Consider the following 14062-nt stretch of genomic DNA (forward strand, 5'->3'; position numbering starts at 1 on the left):
AGTGGTGTGCCTCAATCAGAGCTCTGAATGACACTGACAAATGTCTCCTCAGCTGTGAGTACCCATAATGTGGTTTGAAAATGAAAATATGGTTAATTTGAGGTAAAAAAGCACTGCCTGCAAATGGTTGTTTGGGTTTGGGTTGAAGTAAAAGGCATGCGCTCTCTCTCCTCGTCGAGACGAGAAAGAGAAAGAGAGAACGAGAAGAGGGGGAGGATAGGAAAAAAACCAGAGTCATCCCCCCCTCACCCTCTCTCCCCCCCCTCCCCCACTCTCAACACCCCCTCTCATCTCTCCCCCTCCCTCCCCTCTCTCCCCCTCCTCTCCCCCCCCTACCTCTCACCCCCCCCTCCTCTCCCCACCTTTCCCCCCTCACCCCACCCTCCCTCGGATCTGCACTTGGTCTAGTAAATCATAGAAAGTGCAGAAATGACTGGATCCAACATATTGACATATTCACTGTAAAGAGGTTGTGATGGTAAATTGTATTGGTATTGGTAAATGAGCATGGGATTATCAATGAATGAGTTGCATGCATGGTTTCAACCACTGCGGCCCACGTCCGAATTGTGTGCTTGGACCTCATTATAATCATTGCAGCATTTGGCTAGCGCCAACCAGAACTTTTATCACATTCGAGCATGTCCAGCGGGTGCAACTTTTAGAGTTGCTGACATCAGCTGAAGTGATTTGATTCAATCTGAATTGCATGTAGGCATGTTATTTGCCTGCTGAGAAAGAGCAGACAAATGGGCCTTTTGTATCAACTGTCACCTTGATTCTCTTGTTCCTCTTCCTCGTTCTTCACTCTGTTCACCACTCCATCATCTTCATCTGCAATGGAAAGAATGGATCAGATGCCTTATCTTATGATGTAACTTTCTGTGCAACTAAGATTTATTCTCCTCCTCTGGCTGTGATGTGGCAGGGTATGACTGCATCCACTTTGATGCAGGTTCCTGCAGGATGTTGGCAATGCACGGGCAAAAGCATTACTAGAGAATTTTCTCAGTGTAGTAGAGTGCAGTCAACCTGGGCATTAGGCATGGGCTTCAAGACCCATGTGATGATCTCTACTCTGTCCATGGTTCACAGTCAAGGATTGCCCAGATCTGTTTATTGGAGTCGTGATCAGAGTCAAGAGCAATAGACTAAAGAAAGACATATTGTAGCGGCGCCTGCTGGCGCACGCAAGTATCGAACCCCGCGCTCGGAAGCCGCGGTTTCGTGACTCGGGAGGGGCTGCTTGTTTAGCGCGGTTTTTGTTTGCGCACGTTAGTTCAGCACTGACCACCGTTGTGGCCAGACGTGTCTAGAGAACCTGTATACTGGAAACCGAACTTTTGAATAAAGATCTGTTAGAAACTTCATTTGTCGTCCTTCAGACCGCCAAAATATCAATCTCCAATAACCTGTCATATGTCCAACAAAAGATGGCTGAGAAAAGGCAGGCATATTAATTGAATGTAAATAAAAGAATCATGCAACCTCTCCAGGTCAATATCATTGATAATATGGTTGGCTCCACAGGTCTCAATGTTTTTGATTATTCAGAGATTATTCAGAGAGCAAAATTCCTTTCAGTTCCTGACTGGCTTGGAGACCAAAATAAGATACATATCTCCCAGAGTTCCTGGGAAAGATGCAGCAACCATGAAATTGAGCTCCACTGACATATTTTGTATGTCTGAAACTGGAGGATTCTCTTAATGTTAACCCTCTTGATAAAACAACATCCAGCCACATTGCCTCATTTATTTAGGTATGATTTAAACACTCTGTTGGGATGGGCCTCAATGACCAGAACCTTTCCTTCTCTTGTCACAAGGTAACCTTGCTTCAGGTCATCTTTTCAAACACTTCATGCTGCTGCAGTCAAGGGCTTAGACAGGGCTTCCTTGGCCTTGCCTATTGTGCCTTCCTTGAAAGCAGTCACTCAGTCAATACACAAAACCATATTTGTGCAGCTGAGACTTTGTGGTTCACAAGTAATATATTGGCCTTCTCACCCAATTTGACAGTTTGGTTCTCAAATTTGTATTGTGATTGATGTTACCAAACACTTTGTATTTGTCCAGCTGGTATTAACATTTATACAGATACCAAACTATCTAATGTATTAAGAGTGCCTCAGTCAGGTTAGAAATTATAGATTTTTTTATAGAAACATATAAAATTATAAAAGGACTGGACAAGCTAGATGCAGGAAAAATGTTCCCAATGTTGGGCGAGTCGAGAACCAGGGGCCACAGTCTTAGAATAAAGGGGAGGCCATTTAAGACTGAGGTGAAAAAAAACGTTTTCAGCCAGAGAGTTGTGAATTTGTGGAATTCCCTGCCACAGAGGGCAGTGGAGGCCAAATTACTGGATGGATTTAAGAGAGAGTTAGATAGAGCTCTAGGGGCTAGTGGAATCAAGGGATATGGGGAGAAGGCAGGCACGGGTTAGTGATTGGGGATGATCAGCCATGATCACAATGAATGGCGGTGCTGGCTCAAAGGGCTGAACGGCCTCCTCCTGCACCTATTTTCTATGTTTCTAAATGTGTACTGATGGTTCACACATGAAAGTCTGGACAAATCAGCACACATAATGCCCCATAACAGCATCCCATATGCCTCAATTGTGTGACTAGGAATTGTCACAGATTACTGAATGCAACCATCTGGCCAATCAACACCAAAAATGCCTCAACAGTTCCTTAATGGAGAGTAAAGTATGAGCTATTGTAAGTGGACGTTTTATTGAAAGTAAAGTTAGTGGCTGCCAGACAGAACAATCTATGAAGTGATTATAATGAGAAAGGGACAGAAAGTGCTTTTGCTACAAAAAGCATATCAAAGGATTTTCAATCAATTCAGTATTTTTTGAACTTCAGTGACTGCTGTAGGGATTGCCAACCAATTCCTATGTAGCAAGCTCCAATAAAAGATGATTAAATAATGACCAATATTTTTTAATGAATTGTAATGTAAATACTTATCAGTGAGTCTTTTGTTCTTGTTATTAAATTGGAACCTTTGCAATCAAATTGGAACCTTTCATTTGACCTGAAAGAAATACTGTATCATACTGCTGAAGGAACTCAGAAGACAGACATCGTTCCTCTTGTTTTCTTGCTCAGAATTCCAGCATCTGCAGTATTTTGCATCTTTGACAACTGAAACTCAGTTCAGAATTGCTGCTGAAGGTTGGCATATCCAGCTGTGTAAATGACTCCGTTCCATGGTGCAATGTTAAGCCAGGTCACATATGTGTTTGATGTAGGACTTGAAACTGCAAAAGATAAAAGCAACACCCGATTGCACACCTGACACCCATCATCACGGTTGATTTCAAAATCAATATCAGGGTCTGATATCGTAGATTCTGGACAATTATCTAATTATCCATCACAGTACATTTATGACTGTTCTGCCATCTTTAAAATTAAACTTCTTGCTTTAACATATGACTTCAAAGCCTCTGATCCCACTCCGAAACTGTTGCATTTTGCTATGTGGCTTCCCTCTTTATCCATGGTCACTCTTCCACTGGGAATTAAAGCATTCACTCAGATTAGATAAATATTGATCCAGTTCCAGATTTCTTCAATGGGATGAAAGACCAGTTATCTACAACTGTTGTCATTTTCTTAAAAACAAAGCAAGCATGGCCAGGTAATTCCAGGTAAGCATTCTATCCAGGGATGTTTCATCAAGGTAGAAATTATTACAGAAAGGTGAACCTTAAACTGAGCCTAAGGCAGGTTAAAGGTAGGAATATATTTTATACACAAATATCCAATTGTAGAAGACCAAGCTGAAAAGACAGCCAACAAATTGCTCCTGTTTTGGAGAATTGCTTCAGACTCCAAATGAAGATGCCTGAAGAAATAAGTATATTCATATAATTATGATACATGTACAAATTCACAGCACCACACACCTAAACATTCTGTACAATTGGGAATTAACCCACATCCACACACAATGAATGACTCCCATGGTTGACTACCATGAATGACTACCATGGTTGACCGATCCAAACTTGGAGAATAGGGAGTTATATTATGAATTTTAAATAAACCAGCAATATTACAAGTCCTTAACAAAGCACATTAAAAAATTTGATCAATGTTTAATTGCTGTTTATGGGAGATTACTGCAAGCACATTGGCTTCTCCACAGAAGTCATTTAACTCCCAGAGTACTACATTGGTTGAATATCACTCAGTCATTGGCAGTATTGTACATGATTTGTTATGAAACCAATTGTCTGCTCATTTTTGTTTAATCAGATAATTCAACTGAAAATCCAAAAATTTGAATGAAACATTGCATTTAAATAGTTGCAACTAAGGCTATACTTGAAATAGATTTTAGACTTGATATGACTGGCAATGAGGGGAACATGAGATGCATTGGTATTTTCAGCAATGCAACATTCAGATTATTTTTAACTTCACTCTTAAATATACTAGTAAATGAGATGTATTCTATGTTTAGTGCAAACTACAAACTTGTGGAAAATCCATACTTTGTGGCTATTGGGCCTTTCCCACTTAGGTGGCAACTGAAACGTCGACTGCCAGAGTGGAACACACACACACATCGCTTCCGTCACCAGCCATTATGCAGACAGGGTACAGGGCAAGCGGGGGGAGCGCTGTCTGAGTGAAATTCACATGGTGCAAAGCCAAGATGACACTGCGATGAACAGGAAGGTTGGCGCTGTAATTAAGATGGCTAAAGCACAGTTTACGGTAAGTCCTTTAAAAGAGGGGGGAGGGGGGAGGGAGGGGGAGAGGGGGGAAAGGGGGGAGAAGGAGTGGAGACAACTTTTAAGAAGCCAGAGATACACGGCTGTGAAGCTCGGTGGACATTAACATCACCGGTCGGTTATCCTTGGTTCTGAAAGCTACTGCTTACGTTTTTTTCCCCCAATGAAACAATGAAATTCACCGGTCAGCACCGGCTACAACCTATGAGAAACTTCGACCTCCTGGCAACCCACTTGGACCTCTTGGCGATCCACCTACAGCACGATAATTCTTGCTACTCTCCATGGCGGCTTCATTCATGGCGGCTTCATTCTGGTTGCCGCTAATCTTTCAACATGTTGAAAAATTCGCAGGTGACCATAATGAAGCCGCGACTAGTTCCCAGAATGTGGGAACTCCTCTCAACCATGAAGGCGACTCCCCAGCAACCACCCGCAAACATGTGGCAACTGCACGGTCTCCTGCAGTCGCCTGAAAAGTTGTCTAAGTGGGACAGGCCCATAAGTCGTCCTAATCTAGTTGGGTACTCAATTAAAAGGCCATTTTGCAGGACTTTCATTAACCATATAACCATATAACAATTACAGCACGGAAACAGGCCATCTCGTCCCTACAAGTCCGTGCCGAACAATTATTTTCACCTAGTCCCATCTACCTGCACTCAGACCATAACCTTCCATTCCTTTCCCATCCATAAACCTATCCAATTTATTTTTAAATGATAAAATCGAACCTGCCTCCACCCCTTCCACTGGAAGCTCATTCCACACAGCTACCACTTTCTGAGTAAAGAAGTTCCCCCTCATGTTTCCCCTAAACTTCTGTCCCTTAATTCTGAAGTCATGTCCTCTTGTGTGAATCTTCCCTACTCTCAATGGGAAAAGCTTGTCCACATCAACTCTGTCTATCCCTCTCATCATTTTAAAGACCTCTATCAAGTCTCCCCTTAACCTTCTGCACTCCAGAGAATAAGGTAATAAGTAATTAATTAATTAATAAGTAATGGAGGAGACAAATATTTCATTACAACTTACTGAGCTTTTTATGTGGATCCTTTATGGTTCTGAAGTAATTCAGTTTGAAATGTTAACATGTGTTTGCAGCAGAGTTGTATTCCGTGACGGCAATTAAAATATGGAATAAAAGAGGACCTATCTTCCAGGATTGCTGACTGAAACAAAATTACAGAATGGTGGCACAATTTCAAAACTAATAATAGTAATTTGAATAATGCTCAGGATGAAATGAAACAAATAGCAGGGTAAACATACAAGGAAGGTTTTATTAATTTGTTGCCAATTCTCATTGTGAATTCATCCACTGCAGTTGGTCTCGCTTGATTTCAAAGTGCTAGTGCATGTACATTGTCCATCTATGTAAATCTTGTAAATCTTTGAAAAGCAGTGGGGAAAAAAATTGTGCTTGAAGCCTGTCTGTAGTTGAATCAAAATCTAGAATGTTACAAGATTCATTCAACATCTTCATCCAGTATCCTAACCACAAGCCCTCCCAAATAATTAACCCAGGGAAAATTCAAACCTAAAAGCCATTAAGAAATTAAAGTCACAGACGACCAAATTAATGACCACAGAAGGTCCCATGTATATAGAGGACATTCCTTCTTACAAAAAAAAAATCTTTCTCCTTTTTTAGAGGTAGGGAGGAAAAATATACCACATCCTTCTGGTATAAACTTCTTAGAAAACAAGGTAAATACTTCAGGGACTCAAAGCTCCTCATTTTGGGAAAAGACCCTTTGTCAATGTATTAGAGAACACAGAACAGAGGATCAAAATAATTCTATTCACTTCAGAAATGTGGCTATCATTGGCAAGCTAGCAATTATTGCACATTCCCGGTTATCATTGAAAAGGTGGTGCTGAATTGTCTTCATGAACCACGTAGTCACCCTGGTGACACATAAACAGATCTTAGACCCAGCACGGATGGAGAAGTGACAAAACACAGTCAACTCAGAACGGTGCTTCATGAATTCAAACCTCCACTTTAAATCTTCAAGAAATCTATGGTACATATGTTGCAGTAGTAATGGAAGCGCTAAAGCCTAAAAAGTAACAAAGAAAAAAAAACATTTGACCACCTTTTTAAATGCATCAAGAGGACATGACACACAATTCAGGCATGTTTTGCCACACTTCCAGGTGAAATTAGACTGGGCACATTGCAAATCACCCTCAGGCTGATGTCAATGTTATGTCATATCTTGTACACATAATGTGATCCACATGCCCACCACGTATTATTTACTTTATGTCAGAAATTGGATCAATTGTCTCCGATTTATGAACTGTGTATTAACACATTGTTCAACAAGAATCACATCGTGTCGAAAGCAGTGAAATCTGCAGGATTTCAAGTGGTGTCATTTTATCACTTTTTATACATTGAAAGTCGTCCTTGCAAGTTTTCTTTCATTAGTAGCATCTTCCATTCTTTCTCTCTTTCTTTCCGTCAGCTATCTTTTCATATTCTAGTAACCTGATCTCACTCTAAAGGTGTTGTGCAGTTTGATAGCCACAAAGGATCTCCTGTGGTGTTCTGTAGCACATCTTGATGGAACCAGTCTGTTGCTAAAGGTACTCCTCAGGTTGACCAATGTGACATGGAGGAGGTGAGCTGTATTGTCCAAGATGCTTCACAGTTTGAGAAGCATCCTCCCCTCCAAGCCCACCTCCAGTGAATCCAACTCCACCCTCAGGACAGAGCCAGCCTTCCTGACGAGCCTTCTCCCTGCTGCTCCAGCAGACAAAATGAAGAAGATACCACCAATCAGTAGAACATCTGCAGCACCTGAGTCATGCCTTATAGATTGTGGAAAAGCTTTTTCATTGGCATTTATGAGGACTGTCAGGAACTCCATCCTTTTACCATCACCAAAAACCTTTGGTGCCAACTTGACATATGAACTAGCATTTAGAGCATGATTGCAACATGTGAGGTTCGCTGCCTGGTGTGCAAATTTTGGAAATTCATCTTGCAGCACAACTGAACAAATATATCATATGTTTAATGTGGCAAACGGGTATTTGTCGGGACCTTGGGAACATAAATGGATTGAACTTAAAATTGTTATAACATTATTCAAAGTTCTCCATGGCAATGGCCAATCCTCTCATAATGATCTCCTTCAAAATCTCCCCACTCCTCCATTGGCCTCTGAAATCTTTACCCTAAACTTTCCAGCTCTTCTCCTTTAGGTTACTCCCTCAAAGCAAACCCCTCGCAAAACCTATGGCCCCCTGCACCCATATTTAATTCAGCGGCCCGGTTCCTTTTCGCTACATTAAAGATTCCATATAAAGTCAATAGTTTTAATAGCAAAGTCCTGATAGGAAGAAAAGCCAGTCCAATGAAGCATGAATTGTCTGTGTAAGCTCCATGCCAACAGAAAGGATGGTGTAAAACATTTAGTCCAGACATAATTGCATGATAATATCACTCACATATTCTACTGTAGAGAGCTAACCTGCATTTTATTTGTGGGCAGCACTCCAAAGGTGTTCCATTAAATTCAATTTAGTAAAGCACAATCTGTTTATTGCAGCTGGAGGTTTGAGAATAATGGATACACAGAAACTGGTGACCAGGATAACAAGACGTTTAAAATACATTTTGTTGGGGAAAAAGGAATCATTGTACCAAAAAGCTCAAACAAAGATGCTTCCTCAAGATGTTCTCTTTCAGTGTGGTCCAATTAGGAAATATAGCGAAGTTTAGCAATGAGGAGAAAACATCGGCGAGAAATTGGATAAGCCTCAAAAACAATAGGAATTTCAGTGTGTAATTAACCTTTCCCCTCTTTATCACTGCAAGCAGCACACTAATTCAGGTTTCCTCCTCTTTCTGCTGTGTGCAGAGGACACTCCGCATCCTACTCACTGTCTGCATCCATCAGCTCTCTGGCTCCTGTGAATTATTAGATCTCTGGACCATGGGATATACATTCTATGCCCATTGTGAGTAGGTACATTTATGCCTCAGCCAAATTAAAGCATTTGCACGTAAAACAGGAGGACCGCACAAATATGACTACTGTACACTGAGACATTTAGAGAATGACGACAGATCCATCCATTGAAGCCTGTAGTCTGTGGAATGAGAGATCCCAAGCTCACCAACCTCGCCTCTTAAATGACAAGTACGTATTTCGAGAAATGATCAAATATAAAAGAGAGTAAGTAGCAAGATATCAAGATAATGTACAACACTTCTTGGTAAGAGACTAGCAAGAAGTGGAAAAAAGAAAGATTCTGATTAACAAAAGAACAGGAGGCATGAGATGAAAGCCAGAGATCAAAGGGATTTATCGGAATGCATCACAGCTTGGTTTAGGAACAGCTCCTTCCAAAAACTGCAGAGAATTGTGGACGCAGACCATCACACAAACAAAACTCCCTTCCATTGATTCCATTTATACTTCACGTTGCCTTGCCAAGGCCAGCAGCATAATCAAGGACGAGTCGCTCCCTGGCCATTCCCTCTTATCCCCTCTCCCATCGAGCAAAAGATATAGAAGTGTGAAAACGCACACCTACAGATTCATCGACATTTTCTTCCCAGCTGTTATCTGGCAACTGAATCATCCTACCACAACTAGAGAGCAGTCCTGAACTACTATCTACCTGATTGGTGACCGTCAGACTATCTTTGATCGGACTTTACTGGCCTTATCTTGCACTAAACATTATTCCCTTATCATGTATCTGTACACTGTGAATTACTGGATTGTATTTAAGAGAGAACAGCAGATGCTGGAAAAATCGAAGGTAGACAAAAATGCTGGAGAAACTCAGCGGGTGAGACAGCATCTATGGAAAGAAGGAATAGGTGAAGTTTCGAGTCGAGACCATTCTCGACCCGAAACGTTACCTATTCCTTCGCTCCGTAGATGCTGCCTCACCCGCTGAATTTCTCCAGCATTTTTGTCTACTCTATTGTATTGCCCGATTGATTGTATCATGTATTGTCTTTACGCTGCCTGGTTAGCATGCACCCAAAGCTTTTCACTGTACCTCGGTACACGTGATAATAAACTAAACTGAAAGGGAAGGGTGAGAGATGGGATTACAGAGTTACGAATTGCGAAGCCAGAGAAAGGAATGTAGGAATAGGGGGAGAGAAAGGGAAAAAAATGGGTGGGAATCCAGATGGAGCACAGTGGAAGGGAGGGGTGGGAGAGAAATGGGGGGAGGGGTGTGGAGGAGTAAGGAAGGGGAGAGGCGGTATTTCGAGGTTACCTAAAATGGAAGAATTGTATGTCTATACTGTTGGGTTATAAGCTACCCAAGCGGAATATTCCAGAGATCCTGGGTAGGAAGGAACTGCAAATGATTTGTGCTGGCTCGAAAGGCCGAATGGCCTACTCCTGGACCTATTTTCTCATTTTTTTTCTATAATGGTTTACACCCAAGATGCTGGAGAAACTCAGTGGGACAGGCAGCTTCTCTGGATGGACGTTTCAGGTTGAGACCCTTCTTCAGACTGAGAATCAGGGAAGAGGGAAATACAGAGATAAGGATGGGTAAGAGGTTAGCTAGGAGAAAGTGACAATGAAGCACAGAGAGATAAAATTTAATTTAATCAGGGGACGGTCAGATATCATCCTGATTAAATGATCTATTCTACATTTTCCTTGAGCTGCTTCTCCTTTGATGTCTCGTTTTCATAATTACCCTTCCTTGTCTCTGTGTCTCCCACTCCCCTGACTCTGTCTAAAGAAGGGTTTCGACCCAAAAACTTTATCCATTCCTTCTATCCAGAAATGCTGCTTGTCCCACTGAGCATTTTATTCCAGAGATACTGCCTGCTCATTACTTAGATACAAAAGATACTTAAAAAAAACAATTTAGATCCAAAAGGTTAACAAGAGGAACCCAATGGAGCATGGTATAAATAACGACTTAAAGATGTCCAAATGGAAATGCCTATTGCATAAAGCTCCTGGTTATGATCAAGGAGCATGAAGGATGCAGCATCAGCAGCGAGATGGCAGATGACAGATGACTTGCGGGCTCATCATTTGCAACAAGCAAAGCCCAAAGGTCACTTCAACCCATACTGTTGTGCATCATGATGCAATATCTGATAGATGAAAACAGCAGACTAAATTGCTTCCATAAAAGTGACAAGAGAACCCATAAGAAATAGCAGGAATAAGTGATTCAGCCTCTTGTGCCTGCTCTGCCATTTAATAAGATCATTGCTGAGTGTTACTTTCCTACACTAACCCTATATCCCGTGATATACCCATTACTAAAAATCTATCAAATCCCATTTGAATATACTCAAAAGCTGAGCTCTCTCCAATTGGGAATTCTGAAGATTTACTCCAGTGAATAAATATTTTGTCATGCCAGCAATGAATAGACAAATCATTAACTTGAGACTGTGGCCCTCAGTTTTGGATTAATACTTTAGAGATACAGCATGGAACCAGGCCATTCTGCCCACTGAGTCCATGCTGACCAGCAATCACCACAGCATTATCCTACACAATAGTGACAATTTACAGAAGCCAATTAACCTACAAACCATGTATTTACTTGGACTGTGGGAGAAACCGCTGCACCAGAGGAAATTCCAGCAATCACAAGGAGAATGTACAGACTCCGTACAGATAGCACCTGCAGTCAGGATCAAGTTCAAGTTCAAGTTCAAGTGAGTTTATTGTCATGTGTCCCTGTATAGGACAATGAAATTCTTGCTTTGCTTAAGCACACAGAAAATAGTAGGCATTTACTACAAAACAGATAAATGTGTCCATATACCATGATATAAATATATACACACATGAATAAATAAACTGATAGTGCAAATAACAGAAAGTGGTTGGTAATAATCAGAGTTTTGTCCGAGCCAGGTTTAATAGCCTGATGGCTGAGGGGAAGTAACTATTCCTGAACCTGGTTGTTGCAGTCTTCAGGCTCCTGTACCTTCTACCTGAAGGTAGCAGGGAGATGAGTGTGTGGCCAGGATGGTGTGGGTCTTTCATGATACTGCCAGCCTTTTTGAGGCAGCGACTGCGATAGATCCCCTCGATGGAAGGAAGGTCAGAGCCGATGATGGACTGGGCAGTGTTTACTACTTTTTGTAGTCTTTTCCTTTCCAGGGCGCTCAAATTGCCGAACCAAGCCACGATGCAACCGGTCAGCATGCTCTCGACTGTGCACCTGTAGAAGTTAGAGAGAGTCTTCCTTGACAATCCGACTCTCCGTAATCTTCTCAGGAAGTAGAGGCGCTGATGTGCTTTTTTGATGATTGCATTAGTGTTCTCGGACCAGGAAAGATCTTCAGAGATGTGCACGCCCAGGAATTTGAAGCTCTTGACCCTTTCAACCATCGACCCGTTGATATAAATGGGGCTGTGGGTCCCCCTCCTACTCCTTCCAAAGTCCACAATCAGTTCCTTGGTTTTGCTGGTGTTGAGGGCCAGGTTATTGCGCTGGCACCATATGGACAGTTGCTCGATCTCTCTTCTGTACTCTGACTCATCCCCATCAGTGATACGCCCCACAATAGTGGTGTCGTCAGCGAACTTGATGATGTTCCTGGCACTGAGGCAGCATCTTTACCGCTGCGCCACTGTGCCATGCTATCACCTCATCCAGGAATAAAATCATCTTATTTGTCAAGCATTGTTAGAATTTTGTATGTTTCAATGAGATCCTCTCTCATTCTTCTGAACTGGAGGGCACAGATCCAGTCTGTTCAATCTCTCCACAGTCGACCAAGTCCCCATCCCAGGAATCAATCAGATGAATTTTGCTGCACATCTTTTATCAGAACAATATAATCACGTGAGAAGGGGGACCAAACCTGTACATAATATTTCAGACAGAATCTCACAACAGGCCCATATAATTGCAGTACAATGTCTTTAGTCTTGGACTCAAACTCTCTTACCATTAGGGCGGATGTAGAAATTGTCCACCATATTTCCCCCTAACCAGCACATCAACTTTTAGTGATGCAAGGAACTGCAGATGCTGGTTTACAAAAACAAAGGCAAGTGCTGGAGTAGCTCAGCAGGTCAGGCAGCATCCCTGGAAAACATGGATAGGTGACGTTTTGGGTCAGTATCTTCTTCAGTCTGAACCTCTTTCAGCCACAGTAGTAGTTCAGTCTGTCACTATTATGGTGCTGAGTACAATTTCTGTCTTTTTGTTGGATGATAACATTCATGTCCCTGCCAGCAAGAGCTGCTGCTGTTGTATGTCAGCTCTAGTCCAGGCCAAGATTACACGTGATGATGTTCAGCATACATGACCATTGGAGTGGGTATATGCAGTCATTGAAGTCTATATACCCCACTCCAATGTTGCCTGTAGTCTCAACTGAAAGTCAGCAATCTCTCGGCAACCACTATTTAACTACTCGTGAAGCACCTTTAACAAACACCAAGGCAAGAAAAGGCATGTTTAGAGGTGGTTGTGAAGGGAATTCAGCAAGTTGTTTATTGTTGTGTTAATATATTAATTATCCCATGATTGAATCTATAAAATCATGCTGCATTATGCATTTTCTGGTAGATTGTATTTTTGAGTTGTCAGTGGCAGAGGAAAGAATACCTTGTATGATTCAGTGCATCAGTACATTCTTTAGTTAACTGAACAAAAGCATATTCACAATTCAAGACCTGGCACTGGACTGATGGTCCACGGGGCAGCAGTAATCCGTGCCCCACTGTATGTTTCAAGCTCAGACATCTGAAAACATTGGGAAAACACCACCAATGCCATGTCTACATAATCAGCTAAATCTTTTGGCAGGACCAGAGAAACTACTTCTGCTGCCAGTTCTATATCCCCCAGCACCGAGGCTCTGATTACAGCCTGGTCCACCAGTTCCAATAGGTGGGCCACATTATCCACATATCCAAAACCAGAATCATGAGTAAGCATGCCAACGTACATCATATCCAGGGTTTTCCTGAAGAAATGGAAAAATGCTTTGAGGGCGTTTTGAAATGCTCCTTGAAAAACATTTAATATCCTCACTGACTCAATTGATTCTCTGGCTCAAAAGGCAATAGACAAAAGACAAAAGCCAACAGTTGCATTTCACTGTGATCATGGCTGATCATCCACAATCAGTACCCTGTTCCTGCCTTCTCCCCATATCCCTTGACTCCGCTATCTTTAAGAGCTCTATCTAACTTTCTCTTGAAAGCATTCAGAGAATTGGCTTCCACTGCCTTCTGAGGCAGAGAATTCCACAGATTCACAACTCTCTGGGTGAAAATGTTTTTCCTCATCTAATTCTAAATGGCTACCACTTATT

This window comes from Amblyraja radiata, chromosome 5, assembly GCF_010909765.2.
Source record: "Amblyraja radiata isolate CabotCenter1 chromosome 5, sAmbRad1.1.pri, whole genome shotgun sequence".
In the NCBI taxonomy this organism is placed as follows: Eukaryota; Metazoa; Chordata; class Chondrichthyes; order Rajiformes; family Rajidae; genus Amblyraja; species Amblyraja radiata.